Source organism: Choloepus didactylus, chromosome 4 (assembly GCF_015220235.1).
Source record: "Choloepus didactylus isolate mChoDid1 chromosome 4, mChoDid1.pri, whole genome shotgun sequence".
Lineage (NCBI taxonomy): Eukaryota > Metazoa > Chordata > Mammalia > Pilosa > Megalonychidae > Choloepus > Choloepus didactylus.
Window position 1 is genome coordinate 166,237,178 of NC_051310.1, and position 16,601 is coordinate 166,253,778.

At 37.3% G+C, this 16,601-nt stretch overlaps 1 protein-coding gene across 9 annotated transcripts in view; it reads left to right on the top strand.

The window, feature by feature from the left end:
- Positions 1–16,601, top strand: part of NUBPL (nucleotide binding protein like) — a 626,527-nt gene that overhangs the window by 187,153 nt on the left and 422,773 nt on the right. The window contains exon 1 of one of the 9 annotated variants that reach the window (XM_037834764.1): positions 13,058–13,083. The exons of the other annotated variants lie outside the window; for them this stretch is intronic. The gene's annotated coding sequence lies outside the window, so the exon portion shown is untranslated. Of the gene's footprint in view, positions 1–13,057; positions 13,084–16,601 lie in introns of those variants that run through there. 9 annotated transcript variants of the gene reach the window in all.

Sequence of the window (16,601 nt, forward strand, 5' to 3'; positions counted from 1 at the left end):
GCTTGCTCCAGGAATGCTGCTTTCTTCCACAGCGAGGTCTTGCAGCTCAGCCTGCCATGGGGGTCAGGGCTCCCAACATTTTTCTGCGGTTTTTACTTACAGCTTTTATGCTGCGATCTCAGCCATTCCACCCAATCCAGGTTGGTGTACGATGTGTGGACAGTCACGGTTGTCCCCCAGCAATTGTTCCAGATTATTTGCTAGTTGTTCCTGGTTGTTTGTTAGTTGCTCCAGGGGACTAACTAAATTCCACACCTCTCTAGGCTGCCATCTTGCCCCTCTGCCTGAGACCTTTAAATTTTTTGTATTTCATAAGAGTTGGAAAATTTTCATTGATTATTTCCTCTATTATTCTTTCTGCCCTTTCCCCCTTCTCTTCTCCTCTGGGACCCCTATAACATGTATATTTGTGTGCTTCCTGTTGTCGTTCAGTTCCCTGAGACTCTGTTCATATTTTTCCATCTTTTCCCTATCTGTTCTTTTGTATGTAGGATTTCAGATGCCTGTCCTCTAGTTCACTTATCCTTTATTCTGCCTCTCCAAGTTTGTTGTTGCATAGCTCCATTGTGTTTTTCATCTCCTCTATTGTGTCTTTCATTCCCATAAGTTCTGCCATTTGTATTTTCAATTTTACGAATTCTTCCGTATGGTCACCCAGTGTCTTCTTTTTATCCTTCTTCTCTTTTTTCACATTTTCTTTCAACTCATTGATTTGATTACAAGATTTGTTTGAACATCTTTAATTAGTTGTTTCAACTCCTGGATCTCAGTTGAGGTGTACTTTGTTTCTTTCATTGGGCCACATCTTTGTGTTTCCTGGTGTGACTTATGAATTTTTGCTGTCTAGGCATCTGATTTTCTTGATGAGTTTATTCTGGAAGTTGTTTTTTCTCTTTTGCTTAGGACTTTCTTGTTGGTTGTCCTTGATCTCTATCTTTTCTTTGTTTCTCTTGCTGTCCAGTTGTCAGATTGGCTCTGTCCCTCAATCTTCTCCCAAAAATCAGGCACCCACTGTGTCCTGCCACAGGGATGGGAGATAGGCACTGGGCATCCCAGGAAATTCACTGTGTGTATGGTAATACACATCTATTGGGTTCCAGTGGTGCTCTGTTTTCTGCTGGCCAGCATAAAGGAGTTTTGATTTTGTCCTGTAGTTAGTGGGGCTTCTTAGGAAGTTTTCCAATAGTGTACAGTTCTTGATAAAAATCAGTGCTTTTCAAATGTAAGATTGATAGCGATGTTGAATTGTGAATTAGAGACATTGGAGGTAAGGGAGGCTATTGCAGTAGCCAGCTACTAATTGACTAAATTGACTAAAATTGACTTAAAAATAGGAATTTATTATTCCACATAGTAAGAAGTTATAGAGTTGCTTGAAAAGCATCTAAACTATGTCAGGGCTCTTGGGTGGTATGTTTGCATTTCTCCTGGCTTATGGTCATAAGATAGCTGCCTCACTCAACAAGCAGTAGGAAAAATGTTTTTTTGTTTTGTTTTGTTTTAGGGGAAAAAAACTTCCACTGAGCACTCTCTAGCTTAACTGACCAGGATTGAATCTTTTGACATCTTTGCTGCAAGGGAGGCTGATAAATTGGAGAATCTGGCATTTTTCACCTTTATAAAGGGACATTGGTTCTGTCTGCAAAAAGAATAGGATGTTAGAGAGGCTGTTGGAAAGGAGCCAAAATTGTCTGTGGATGATAAAAGCCTCTAGTTAGTAGTGGAAAGGGGAAGGAAGAGACTGATTTAAGAGAACCTCTTCCAACCTAGTGGGAGGGAAGAGTTGAAGATGACTTTAGGTTTTATTGATGAATGAAAAGATGATAATGCCATTTATGAAAATGTATTTCCCAATCTAAAATCAAATTGGGCCCTTATGCTATTAACAATGTGTACTTGAATCTAAAGCTATATGCCTGGGATCCTACAATCCCCACTTTCTAATGGCACACAGAGGAGGCAGATGGGGGTCATACCAATGTTTTTCTTTTTTTAGCAGTTTTATTGAGATACTCTGCAATCCATTCCAAGTGTATAATCAGTGGTTTGCAGTATCATCACATGTTTGTGCCCTTAACACTGATGTGGTACATTTATTACTGTTGATGAAAGAATATTAAAATATTACTGTCAACTATAGTTCTTGTTTGTAATAGGTGCATTTTCCCCATATACCACTCTATTATTAACTCCTTGTAATAGTGATGTACATTTGTTCTAGTTCATGAGAGAACATTATTATATTTGTACTATTATTTATGCACTGTCCACTAAAGGGTTTACTGTGTTATACAGCCCTGTGTTTTATCCTCTGGCTTTCCTTCTAGTGGCATACATAACTCTTCACTTCCCCTTTCAAACAGTCACACATAATTCATTGCTGTTAAATACACTCACCATATTGTACTACCATCACCTCTGTCCATTTCCAAACATTTAAATTCAACCTACTTATAATTCTGTACACATTAAGCATCTGCTTTCCAATCTCTACCCTCCTTCCATCTTCTGGTAACCTATATTCTAGATATTAACTCTATGAGTTTACTTATTATAATTAGCTCATATTAGTGAAGTCATGCAATATTTGTCCTTTTGTGTCTGACTTACTTGACTCAGTGTGATGTCCTTGTGATCCATTCATGTTGGCACATACTTCAGGACTTCATTCCTTCTTATAGCTGAATAATATTCCGTCATTTATATATACCACATTTTGTCTATCCATTCATCGAATGATGGACACTTGGGTTGTTTCAGTCTTTTGGCAAATGTGAATAATGCTGCTATGAACATTGGTGTGCAAATGTCTGTTTGTGTCCCTCTTTCAGTTCTTCTGAGTATATACATAGTAACAGGATTGCTGGGTCATATGACAGTTCTATACTTAACTTCCTGAGGAACTGCCAAACTGTCTTCCACAGTGGCTATACCATTTTATATTCCCACCAAAGTAAATAAGTGTTCCTATTTCACCACATCTTCTCTAACGCTTGTAGTTTTCTATTTGTTAGTAATGGCCATTTTAGTAGATGTGAAATGATATATCCTTGTGGTTTTAATTTGCATTTCCCTGATAGCCAGTGATGTTGAGCATGTTTTCATATGCCTTTTAGCCATTTATATTTCCTCTTTGAAAAATGGTATTCATGTTTTTTACCTTTTTTTTCTATTTTATTTATATATATTCACACACCATACAAACCATACAAAGTATACAATCAGTGACTCACAGTATCATCATATACTTGTGCATACATTCACATCATCAATTTTAGAACATTTTCATTACTCCAGAAAAGAAACAAGAATAAAAATTAAATCCCCAACACTCCTATACTCTTTACCCATCCCCCATTTTTGACCCAAAGTGTTGGTTTGGTACATTTGTTACTATTGATGAAAGAATATTAAAATATTACTGTTAACTCTAGTCCATAGTTTGGGTACGTTTTCCCCTGTATACCTCTCTAAAATAACTCCTTGTAATGGTATCATACATATTTTCTAGTTCATGAAAGAACTTTTTAATTTTTTTAAATATATTTCTACATTTAATCATAGTTATAGTCCAGAACAAGGCTCACTGTGTTATACATTCCCATGTTTAACCTCCACCTTTCCTTCTGGTGACATACATGACTCTCAGCTTCCTCTTTTCACCATTTTCACACCATTTTCACACACCATTCAGTACTATTAATTATTGTCACAATAACATGCTACCATCACCTGTATTCATTTTCAAATGATTTAGTGTAATTTAGTTAAACATTCTGCACATATTAGGCAACTGCTCCCCATTCTTTAGCCTCATCCTATATCCTGGAAACCTGTTCTATATTTTATGTCTATGAGTTTACATATTATAATTAGTTCATTTGAGTGAGATCATGCAATATTTGTCCTTTTGTGTCTGACTTATTTCACTTAACATATTGTCCTCAAGGTTCATCTATGTTGTTGCATGCTTCAGGACTTCATTCCTTCTTACTACTGAATAATATTCCATTGTATGTCTACCACATTTTGTTTATCCATTCATCTGTTGATGGACACTTGAGTTGTTTCCGTCTTTTGGCAATTGTGGATAATGCTCTATGAACATTGTTGCGCAAATGTCTGTTTGGGTTCCTGCTTTCACAGCTTCTGGGTATATCCTGAGTAGTGGGATTGCTGAGTTGTAAAGACAGCTCTATATCTAGCTTCCTGAGGAACTGCCAGACTGTCTTCTACAGCAGCTATACCATTTTACATTCCCAGCAGCAGTGAATAAGAGTTCCTATTTCACCACATCCTCTCAAACACTTGAAGTTCCAAGTTTCTTTAAGTGGCCATCCTAGCAGATGTGATATCTCATTGTGGTTTTGATTTGCAGTTCTCCTATCTAGTAGTCTGCATTTTCACCTTTTTGCAAAATCCTTTGATGCACAGAAGTATTCAGTTTGAGGAGGTACCGTTTATTTGTTTTTCCTTTCATAGCTTGTGCTTTTGGTGTCAAGACTAAGAAACTTCCCTCTACCACAAAATCTTGAAGATACTTCCCTACATTTCCTTCTAGGAGTTTTATGGGCCTCTTAGGTCTTTGATCCATTTTAAATCAATTTTTGTATAAGGTGTGAGATAGGGGTCCTTTTTCATTCTTTAGGATATGGATATTTAGTTCTCCCAGCACAATTGTTGAAGAGACTGTTCTGTCCCAGTTGAGTGGACTTGGCTGCCTTGTTGAAAATCAATTGATCATAAATGTGCGGGTCTATTTCTGAACTCGCAATTTCATTCCATTGATCAGTATGTCTGTCTTTATTCCAATACCATGCTGTTTTGACCACTGTAGCTTTGTAATATGCTTTAAAGTCAGGATTATGAATTTTCAAACTTTGTTCTTCTTTTTTTTCAAGATAATTTTGACTTTTCAGGACACCTTTCCTTTCCAAATAAATTTGATGACTGACTTTTCCATTTCTGAAAAGTAGGCTGTTGGAATTTTGATTGGAATTGCATCGAATCTGTAAATCAATTTGTGTAGAATTGACAACTATATTTAACCTCCCTGTCTATGAATACAGAATGTCCTTCCATTTATTTAGGTCTTTGATTTCTTTTAGTAGTGTTTTGTAGTTTTCTGAATACAGATCCTTTACATCCTTGGTTAAGTTTATTCCTAGATATTTGATTATCTTAGTTGCTATTGTAAATAGAATGTTTTTCTTGATTTCCCCCTGAGAATGTTTACTACTAGTGTATAGAAGTAGTACTGATTTTTGCATGTTGATTATGTATCCCACCACTTTGCTGAATTTGTTTATTAGCTCTAGCAGCAAAATTGTAGATTTTTCAGGACTTTTTATATATAAGATCGTATATGTCTGCAAATAGTGAAAGTTTTACTGCTTCCTTTCCATTTGGATGCATTTTATTTCTTTTTCTTGCCTAATTGCTCTAGCTAGGACTTCTAGCATGACGTTGAATAAGAGTGTTGTTTTGTTGACAGTGGGTATCCTTGTCTTGTTCTCGAACCTAAAGGGAAAACTTTCAGTCTTTCACCATTGAATATGATGGTAGCTGTGGGTTTTTCATATATGCCCTTTATCATGTTGAGGAAGTTTCCTTCTTTTCATGTCTTTGGAAGTGTTTTTATTAAGAAAGGATGTTGAATTTTGTTAAATTCTTTTTCGGCATCAATTAAGATGTTCATTTGGTTTTTCCCTTTTGATTTGTTAATGTGGTGTGTTACATTAATTGATTTTCTTGTGTTCAACTACCCTTGCCTACCTGGAATAAAATCCACTTGTTCATGGTGTTTATTTCTTTTAATGTGCTGTGGGATTCTATTTGCAAGTATTTTGTTGAGGATTTTTGCATCTAAATTCATTAGAGAGATTGGTCTGTAATTTTCTTTTCTTGTAGTATCTTTGTCTGGTTTTGGTATTAGGATGATGTTAGCTTCATAGAATGATTAGGTAATGTTCCCTCCTCTTCAGTTTTTTGGAAGAGTGTGAGCAGGATTGGAATTAATTCTTCCTGAATGATTGGTGAAATTTACCTTTGAAGCCATCTGATCCTGGGCTTTCCTTTTTTGAAAGTTTTTGTTGATGAATTCATTCTCTTAACTTGTGATTGGCTTGTTGAGTTCATCTATTTCTTCTGTAGACAGTGCAGGTTGTTCTTGTGTTTCTAGGAATGTGTCCATTTCATCTAAGTTGTTTAATTTGTTGGCATACAGATGTTCGTAGCAACCTCTTATCTTTTTTATTTCTGTGGGATCAGTAGTAATGTCCCCCCTCGCATTTCTGATTGTATTTATTTGCATCTTCTCTTTTTTTTGGTCTTAGTTCAGCTAGGGGTTTGTCACTTTCATTGATTTTCTCCAAAGAGCAACTTCTGGTTTTGTTGATTCTATTTTTTTCTTTTAATTTTGATTTCATTTATTTCTGCTCTAATCTTTAATATTTTTTCACTTCTGCTTGCTTTCAGATTAGTTTGCTATTCTTTTTCTAATTCTTCCAGGTATGTCATTAGTTCTTTGATTTTAGCTTTTTCTTCCTTTGTAATGTAGGCATTGAGGGCTATAAATTTCCCCCTCAGCACTGCCTTTGCTATATCCCATAAGTTTTGATATGTTGTGTTTTTGTCTTTATTTGCCTTGATATTTAGATTTCTCTTGCAATTTCTTCTTTGGCCCGCTGAGTGTTTAAGTGTTTGTTGTTTAACCTCCAAATATTTGTGAATTTTTCTGCTTTACACCTGTTATTGCTTTCCATCTTCATTCCTTTATGATTAATGAAAGTGCTCTTTATAATATCTATCTTTTTAAATTTATTGAATCTTGTTTTGTGGCCCAACATATTGTTTGTCCTGGAGAATGATCTATGTGTACTTGAGAAGGATGTATATCCTGCTGTTTTGGGGTGTGATATTCTGCATACATCTGTTAGGTCTGTTCATTTATCATATTATTGAAATTCTTGTTTCCTTATTGATCCTTTATTTATATGTTCTATCTATTGACATGCATGGTATATTGAAGTCTGCAAGTATTATTATTAGAGACATCTGTTTCTCCCTTCAGTTTTGCCAGTGTTTGCCTCATGTACTCTGGTGTACCATGGCTAGGTGCATAAATATTTATGATTGCTATTTTTTCTTGGTGGATTGCCTGTTTTATTTATATATAGTTCTTTCTTTGTCTTTTTTGACAGTTTTTCTTTTAACTTCTATTTTGTCTGACATTAGAGTAGCTACCTTGCTCTCTTTTGGTTACTGTTTGCATGGAATATGTTTTTCAAGCCTTTCCTTTATAACCTATTTGTATCCTGGGTTCCAAGGTGAGTCTTATACCTATCATATGGATGGAGCATATATATATATTTGGATCGTATTTTTTTTTTAATCCATTCTGCTAATCTGTGTCTTTTGATTGGAGATTTTAATCCATTACCATTCAGTGTTATTACTGTAAAGGCAGGGTTTACTTCCACCATTGAATTCTTTGGCTTTTATATGTCATACCTTATTTTTGTCTCTCTTTTTATCCTTTTAGTTACCCTTACTAATAATCTTCATTTATACACTCTCCTCCAAATCTGTCTTTCCTAGTCTTTTCAGCCTGCCGAACTCCCTTTAGAATTTCTTGTAGGGGAGGACTCTTGTTAACAGACTCTCTCAGTTCCATATATCTCTGAATATCATTTTTGAAGGACATTTTTGTTGGATAAAGAATTCTTGGCTGGCAATTTTTCTCTTTCATTACCTTAAGTATATCATACCATTGCCTTCTTGCCTCCATGGTTTCTGATGAGAAATTGGCACTTAATCTTATTGAGGTTCCCCTGTAAGATATAAATTACTTTCCTCTTGCTGCTTTCAGAATTTTCTCTTTCTTTGGTCATTGACATTCTAATTAGTATGTGTCTTGGAGTGGGTCTTTTAGGATTTATACTGTTTGGAGTACGTTGTGCTCCTTGGACTCATATCCTTATGTCTTTCATAAGAGTCGGGAAATTTTTGACCATTGTTTCCTTGAATATTCTTTCTGCCCCTTTCTAGCCATGATATTTGTGTGCTTTGTGTTGTCATTCAATTCCCTGGGTCTCTGCTTAAATTTTTCCATTCTTTTTGCTATCTCTTCTTTGGTCTGATTGATTTTGGATGTTCTGTCTTCTGGTTCACTGAGTCTGTCTTCTGCCTGTTCAAATATGCTGTTCTATGCCTCTAGTATATTTTTAATCTCATCTTTTGTGCCTTTCATTCCCAGAAGATCTGTAATTTTTCTTTGTGTGCCTTCAAATTCTTTTTATGCTCCCCCAGTTTCTTCCTAATAGCCTTTATCTCTTTAGCCATATTTTCTTCATCTCCTTGATTTAGGAGATTTGTTTGAACACCTTTGATTAGTTATTCCAAATTCTGCATCTCCTCTGACTGTTAAATTTATTCCTTTGGCTGAGCTATATCTTAGCATGTCTTGTGATTTTTTTACTGGTGTCCAGCGATCTGATTATCTTGATGAGATTATTCTGAAGGTAGGTTTCCCTCTTCTTGTCTAAGATTTTGCTGTTGATTAGGTTCCTGTAAAAGCTCTTCTTTAGTATGTGGTTCATCAGTATTTCCCAGCCAAAACAGGGCCAGGGTCCTATGTCAGGTGTATAGACCAGTTCCAAAGGGCACTGGGGGAGAATGTCAAGATAACAGCTTCCCAAGACTGCACTTTCCCAGCCTGCCCAGCAAATGGCACACTCTTCAGCAACCTATTCTCCACGGCTCTACAAAGGAAGGTTATTTTTAGCCCTCTGTCCCCTCTGCTTCTGAGGCAGGTGGAAACAACAGCACTGCAGGTGCCGTGGACACCTTTTTGGAAAGGGCCAAGGCTGTGGGACCCAGAGGTCCAATTTTGCTGACCAACATTTGGAGCAGAACTGTGCTGTGTTCTCCAGGTGGGAGGGCTTCTCTGACTCTCCTGGTCCCCAGCAGCCTACCAGGCAGGAACAGGGCCAACTGGAAGCTGCTGGCCTTGGGGCTGGGGGAGGTATTGCGAGCCACAGCCCAGTGAGTCCCTTATTGCATTTTCTCCAAATGTGGAATTAATGGCATCACAGGTGCCACCACGTCTGTATTGAAAGGGCCAAGGCTGCAGGACCCAGAGGTTCAATTTTGCTGGCCAATGGTTGGAGCATAACTGTGTGGTGTCTGCCTCTGTTCCCAGGGGAAGGGCTTCCTTAATTCTCTCAGCTGCTGGCCACCAGGGTGGGGTATGGGCATTCAGAGGTGCATCTGAATGAGTCCCATCTATGCAGTTTTTCGGTCTGGATGGGCACCTGTTTGGAAAAGGCCAATGTGCATTTCACCATTGTAGGTTCTCTGTATCAGTTTCTCTGTTTCTTTGTCCAGTTCTTCCCTCTTTCTTTGTCCAGCTCTTCCCTGTATGTTGCACGGTCCTCCCTGGTCTCTCAATCCCCAGAACAGGTGCTTTGGACAGTTTCTGCCTGTTCTGTATGTCTGTTTGATGGAGGAATGAGTTCTGCCTCTCCTTATTCCACCATCTTCCTGGAAGTCTGGTCATCAATGGTTACACTCTCTAGTTTATGCTGATTGCATCCCTCCCCCAATGCCTCCCCATTCTTAACACCTTGCAAGGTTGACATTTGCTTGTTCTCCCTTGTAAAACAACATATTTGTACATTTTATCACAATTGTTGAATACTCTAGATTTCACCAAGTTACACAGTCCCAGTCGTTATCTTTCCTCCTTTCTTGTGGTGTCTCACATGCTCCCCATCCTCCTCTCTCAACAGTATTCATAGTTACCTTTGTTCAGTGTACTTACATTGTTGTGCTACCATCTCCCAAAATTGTGTTCCAAACCACACACTCCTGTCTTCTATCACCCTGTAGTGCTCCCTTTAGTATTTCCTGTAGGGCAGGTGTCTTGTTCACAAAGTCTCTCATTGTCTGTTTGTCAGAAAATATTTTGAGCTCTCCCTCATATTTGAAGGACAGCTTTGCTGGATACAGGATTCTTGGTTGGTGGTTTTTCTCTTTCAGTATCTTAAATATATCACACCACTTCCTTCTTGCCTCCATGGTTTCTGCTGAGAGATCCGCACATAGTCTTATTAAGCTTCCTTTGTATGTAATGGATCGCTTTTCTCTTGCTGCTTTCAGGATTCTCTCTTTGTCTTTGACATTTGATAATCTGATTATTAAGTGTCTTGGCATAGACCTGTTCATATCTCTTCTGTTTGGAGTACGCTGCGCTTCTTGGATCTGTAATTTTATGTCTTTCATAAGAGATGGGAAATTTTCATTAATTATTTCCTCTATTATTGCTTCTGCCCCCTTTCCCTTCTCTTCTCCTTCTGGGACACCAATGATACATACATTATTGTACTTTGTTTCATCCTTGAGTTCCCGGAGACGTTGCTCATATTTTTTCATTCTTTTCTCCATCTGCTCCTTTGCGTGTAGGCTTTCAGGTGTTTTGTTCTCCAGTTCCTGAGTGTTTTCTTCTGCCTCTTGAGATCTGCTGTTGTATGTTTTCATTGTGTCTTTCATCTCTTGTGTTGTGCCTTTCATTTCCATAGATTCTACTAGTAGGTTTTTTGAACTTTTGATTTCTGCCGTATACATGTCCAATGCTTCCTTTACAGCCTCTATCTCTTTTGCAATATCTTCTCTAAACTTTTTGAATTGATTTAGCATTAGTTGTTTAAATTCCTGTATCTCAGTTGAAGTGTACATTTGTTCCTTTGACTGGGCCATAACTTTGTTTTTCTTAGTGTAGGTTGTAATTTTCTGTTGTCTAGGCATGGTTTCCTTGGTTATCCAAATCAGGTTTTCCCAGACCAGAACAGGCTCAGGTCCCAGAGGGAAGAAATATTCAGTATCTGGTTTCCCTGTGGGTGTGTCTTAGAAAATTGCTCCACCCTTTGATGCCTCGGGTCACTGTGCTTTTCTGCCCAGCAGGTGGCGCTTGTCAGCCTATAATTCTTGACTGGTGTGAGGAGGTAGGGCCGTGTTTCCCCAAGCTCTGGGGTCTGGTTCTGAATGCAAAGGGCCCCACCCCTTTCCTCCTAGAGAAGACAGAGCTCCCAGGTGGAGGTCATTAGCATTTCAATGGTCTTGCTCTCTGCTTGTGCTGTCTCCGCCCTTCCCCAAGTCACAGCCCTGGAAACTTAAAATGACTGGGACTTTCTCCACTGAGCTGAAAAAGAAACATATAGTCCCCTTCAGACCCAGTCAAGGCGACCCTCCGGCTCTCCCAGGTCAGTCGTCACCCAAAGCCTCTGTCTGTTTTTTGGGGATGCGTACCTGTAGTGAGCAGTTCACACTCGCTACTTAAAACCCCAGTTGGAGCTCAGCTGAGCTATATTTGCTTGCTCGGAGAGAGCTTCTCTCTGGCACCACGCGGCTCCGCAGCTCGGGCTATGGGGAAGGGGGTCTCCCAACCTGGTTCCGCAGGTTTTACTTACAGATTTTATGCTGTGTTCTCGGGCATTCCTCCCAATTCAGGTTGGTGTATGATGAGTGGATGGTCTCGTTTGTCCCCCCGCAGTTATTCTGGATTATTTACTAGTTGTTTCTGTTTTTTTGTAGTTGTTCCAGGGGGACTGCTTAGCTTCCACTCCTCTCTATGCCGCCATCTTGCCCCTCTCCTCCATCAATGGTTTTTAAATGCTGCTCACATTCTTATGCCAGCTGTTTGCATAAGAATCACCTGGGATCTTGTTAAATAGATCAGAATCTCTGGGAATTCAAATTTTCCATCTGGGATTTGGCCGTCTAATTTGTTAACAAGCTCCCCAAGGAATTCTGACACACAGCTGGGTTTGGGTACTTTTCATAGGAAGAGTGGGCTATGGATTCAGGCATATTTGAATTTGAATCCCAGCTCTTCATTTATTAACTGTGTGAACTTGAGCAAGGTACTTTATCTCTGAGAGCCTCAGGTCTCTAATCTGTGATAATGATAATATCTATTTTACAAAGCTATTGTGAAATATAAACATTTATATATATAACATGTCTGGCATAGTGCCTAACATGTAGTAGATATTCAGTAACTGGCTATTAAGTGTGTTAGCCTGCAGTAGGTACTGTGCATTTGGTTTAGCTTAGAAACACAGATTTCCATACAACCCTAACAAAAAAAATAAGAAGTAGAATATAGTAAATACCTTCTTTTATTGCCTAGTATCTGTTGTAATCAATAGCTGATTTCCCTTTTGCCTGCCAAATAATCTTCTGGGCTTGAAGCATATGAGCCTTTGTTTATTTTCTTAACTCCATTTTTGACTGTGTCTGTTCTGAATAATCTATATAACTATATAACTTAAAAATTGGCTTAATATACCCCAAACCCTGAATCCAATAGCTGTGAAGTATGCCACTTAATATTTAGTAGAGGTTATTTTTCACAGTGATCTTATATAAAACCTTAAGCTAGACATGTTTCTTACTCTGAAAACAACAACAAAAAAACAAACAATATCAATTCAGTTAAAAGTTATAAGTGCACATTAAGGCATATTTTGTTATTCTCAAAGCTTATGTTATGCAGTTGCCTAGGTTAATAATTAGAATGTTATTTTGGATGGTTGTTTTGTGTGGTAAATAACCACTCACAGATAATGAATACTTATTTTCCCTGCTTCATTGCATAATGAAGTAGGGAGAAAGACACTAACATTTATTGAATAGTCACTTTGTGCTAGAAATCTGACTTAATTTGTCTTATTGGAGTGAGGCAGCATGTTGTAGTGGTTATATGTAAACTCTAAAGGCATGTTGCTTTGGTTCCTATCCCAGTTCCTTGCCTGACCTTGGGCAAGTGCCTAAGCTCTCTGCCCCTAGGTTTCTTTGTCCAGGATTATTGTACACCTACTTCACAGGGTTGTTGTGAGGATTAAATAAGTTAACATATGCAAAGTGATTAAAAAGTGCCTAGCACATAGTGCTATATAGCTGTTAGCTGTTCTTTAATTTTACAAATTCACACTGCTCTATATTCCTCTCCAAAATTCTGTAAATAAGATACCTTCTTAATCTTTATTTTACAGGTGAGGAAACTGAGGTCCTTGAAACTAGGTAATTTATCCATAATCAGCTGTTTGTTAAGTTATGTAAATCTAAGTTTGCTTCTTCATGCATTCCACTATGCCCTTAATATGTTAGGTTTTTTTTTAAAAAACACATAAAAATAGTAATCACTTATGTGACTCATGTGCTATTAAGCAATGCTGACTTTCATTTATCAAAAAATATTTTTGCTACTTTGCAATAGAATTAATAGGCTAGCTACTTTTGAACTTTGAATAAGGTATTAATATATATTTTTTAAAATTTCTTATTGACCCTTAATTTAAAATATTGCATCAATATACACCTAACAGAGACATTTAATAATATTCTATGTATTGCAGTGGCCATTTAATTGAAATTAATTCATAAATATAATTTACCTGGGTTTAGGTAATAGTATTTTTATAACATCATTTTGTAGGTGATAATCATAATGGGACCTAAAGGGTTTATCACAGTTTTTGAACTTAATTTTAATTTGATATAGTTGTTTAGTTATGTAGGTACCTGAATACAGTACAGTTGTATTCGTGACTTACATGCCATCTCTGTATTCGTGACTTATATGCCATTCAGTAGATTATCTAAATCTTCAAGGTTCTTACATTTTCTAGAAAATGTAAGTAGTTATGCTTGTTAATGGAAAACTATTTGTTTAACATGAGTATTAATTGACTTGAGATATGTGTGTCTATCTTTTTATATGTTGTCTTTTATATGAATAATTCAGGGTGCTGAATAAGGAACTTAATGCCAAATATTACAGTGAAAGATAAAGGGATGAATGTAGATATAATTGTATATAATTAAATGTGTAACAGAGGAATGGAAATGTGTTAAACTAGACCCCAAACCTAATCTTCTTTCAGGCATTTTTTTCTTCTTACCTGTTTTTCTTTCTCCTTCGTAAGCACACAAATATACCACTGTCAGCCAAGACAATAAAATAAAATACCATATTATAAAATTATCTTCAGAAAGGAAAAAAGCCCCAAACTGCCTTTTTTTTTTCCTTTGTATTTTCTGTGTGGTTTTAGGTAGAGAGCATTATGCACAACATACTTTGAGATTTCCAATTAGAAGCAGGAGCAATTTTGTTTTGAGTAGCTCTAAAGAACCTATTGGCTGGATGTTTCCTTCTCAGTACCCTCTGGCCTAACTATTAAATTTCTTTTGGTAAAGTTCAGCTCTTTGCCAGTAATTCATTCTCTCAGTTTGTTCGACAAAGTTGCTGAATTTGCATATGAGTTAGAAAGAGAATAGTGACTCTAATTTTGTATTTAGTATATTCTTACTTAGTTTTCTTGTATTTCTAATGGCAAAACTTTTGCAAGTCCTTTAAATTTCATTATCTGACTCTGTCCAATAAAAAGTTACACTGATCTTTCTTACACAATAATCATTTTTTATTTTCTCTCTTTCCTCCCCTACCACTTGCAACCCAGCCTTCACCAATTCATTTTTCTCTCTCAAGTTTTTTTTCTCATAAATTGCACCCCTGCCTCCTCATCATATCTTTCTCATCATCTCCCTGAGGAAAATAAGGAGGGCCCTTAGTCCTCTGCAGGGCAGTGTTGGAGTGCTCCTCACCTCTTTCTCTGACAAGAAGAGAGCAGAGGACCTATGGAACCTGGGTTTCAAAACCAGCTGCTTGGCTTCTGTGACTTAGAGTCTGGAGGGTGGATGAAGTGTTCTATTCACATCCAATTCCTGTGATTGCTTCATTGCTTTGCTTTGGAAGAGTTGCTATCAGAATTGGAAATGCTCTTCCCTGCATTGCAGTCTAGTTAAGGACATTACTAAGGAATTGATGTAGGGTTTTCAGCCCCTGTTATCTGTTTTGAAAAAGAATCTTGTTTGGTTAGGTTTGTAAGTCCCCATGCTTCGTTCTGGCAACAAAATGAGTGGTTGAATGTCACAAATAAAATACTTTTAGGGGTTAGTGTCTGAAGGCATCCTTTTCTACATTTTACATACTACCATGGGGATAGAAAGCATTATAATTTTCTTTGTATTTGGAGACTAGTTATTAAAGGCGTTGGTAATTTTTTTCTTTAATTTTACAGGCCAAAGATTTAAGATTTTTCTTTTCCTAATCTTAGCTATTTTACCCCTAATTTACTTTTTTTTTTTTTACTTATTAGATGAAAATGTGGGACTTGGGATATTTGCTTCTTGTTAAAGATATTGCTTATCCTGTTCAGGAAAGAAAGAAAGAAAAAAAACCTCTGCTATGCAGCCTTTATATATTTGAAACTCTATTGAACTTAATTTTGCTAGTAAGAAGGTTTAAATCACCCTTTTTTTAATGAGCTCTTTCATACCATGCTGTGGCTGTAGTTTACAGAGATATAGACAGTATACTCTCTCATATTTTTTATAGTAGCCCACCATAGCCACTCTTTGCACTAGATATTCTCCCATGAAGTCCCATTTATCTGGAGTTGAGATCAATAGGAAAATGAAGCTGACATTAGATTTTCTTGGGGAAAAGTATTAGGAATAGATTACAAGGAAATTTTTGTCTTTTCTTTAATATAAGAATATTTTAAGCCTTGTATACATTGCCTAATTTTGAGTCCTTTAACTTAAAATCTTGATATTAAAGTATTCTATGATTTCATGAAATCATACAATGTTAAAAGTGCAAAAGGGATCTTACAGATCATATAGTAACCAGTCCTGATATTCTGCAGAAGAACAAACTGAGGTTTGCTTGTTTGTTCATTAGTTCATTCATTCATTCAACAAATATTTATTTAATGCTTACTCTTCTACATGCTTGGAAATATCCTTGCCTTTACGGAGCTTACAATAAATAGACAATAAACACTATAAGTAAGTTGAATAATATGTTAGGAGGTGATAAAATTAGACTGGGGTAAGGGGGAGGGGAAGTGCTTGAAGGAGGGGGTGGGTTTGCAATTTAAAATAGGGTGCTAGGCCTCATTGAAAAAATGACGTTTGAGCAGACTTTAGGAGGTGAAGAAGTTGCCTGTTGTGCCGGTTTGTATGTGTTATGTCCCTGAGAAAAAGCCGTATTCTTTAATGCAATCTTGTAGAGGCAGATGTATTAGGGTTGATTAAGTGTGAACCTTTGGATTAGATAGTTTCCATGGAGATGTGGCCCACCCAACTGTAGGTGATAACTCCGATTAGATAATTTCCATGAAGGTGTGGCCCTGCCCATTCAGCATGGGCCTTGGTTAGTTCACTGGAGCCCTATAAAAGCTCAGACAGAAGGAGCTCATGGCTAGCTGCAGCTGAGAGACACATTTTGAAGACAGCCATTAGAAGCTGACACTGACATTTTGGAGAACCCATTTTGAAACACAATCTGGGAGCAAGCAGCCACCAGCCACGTGCCTTCCTAGCTAACAGAGGTTTTCTGGATGCCAATAGCCTTTCTCCAGTGAAGGTACCTGATTGTTGATGTCTTACTTAGGACACTTTGTGGCCTTAAAACTGTAACTTTGTAACCAAATAAACCCCCTTTATAAAAGCCAACCCATTTCTGGTGTTTT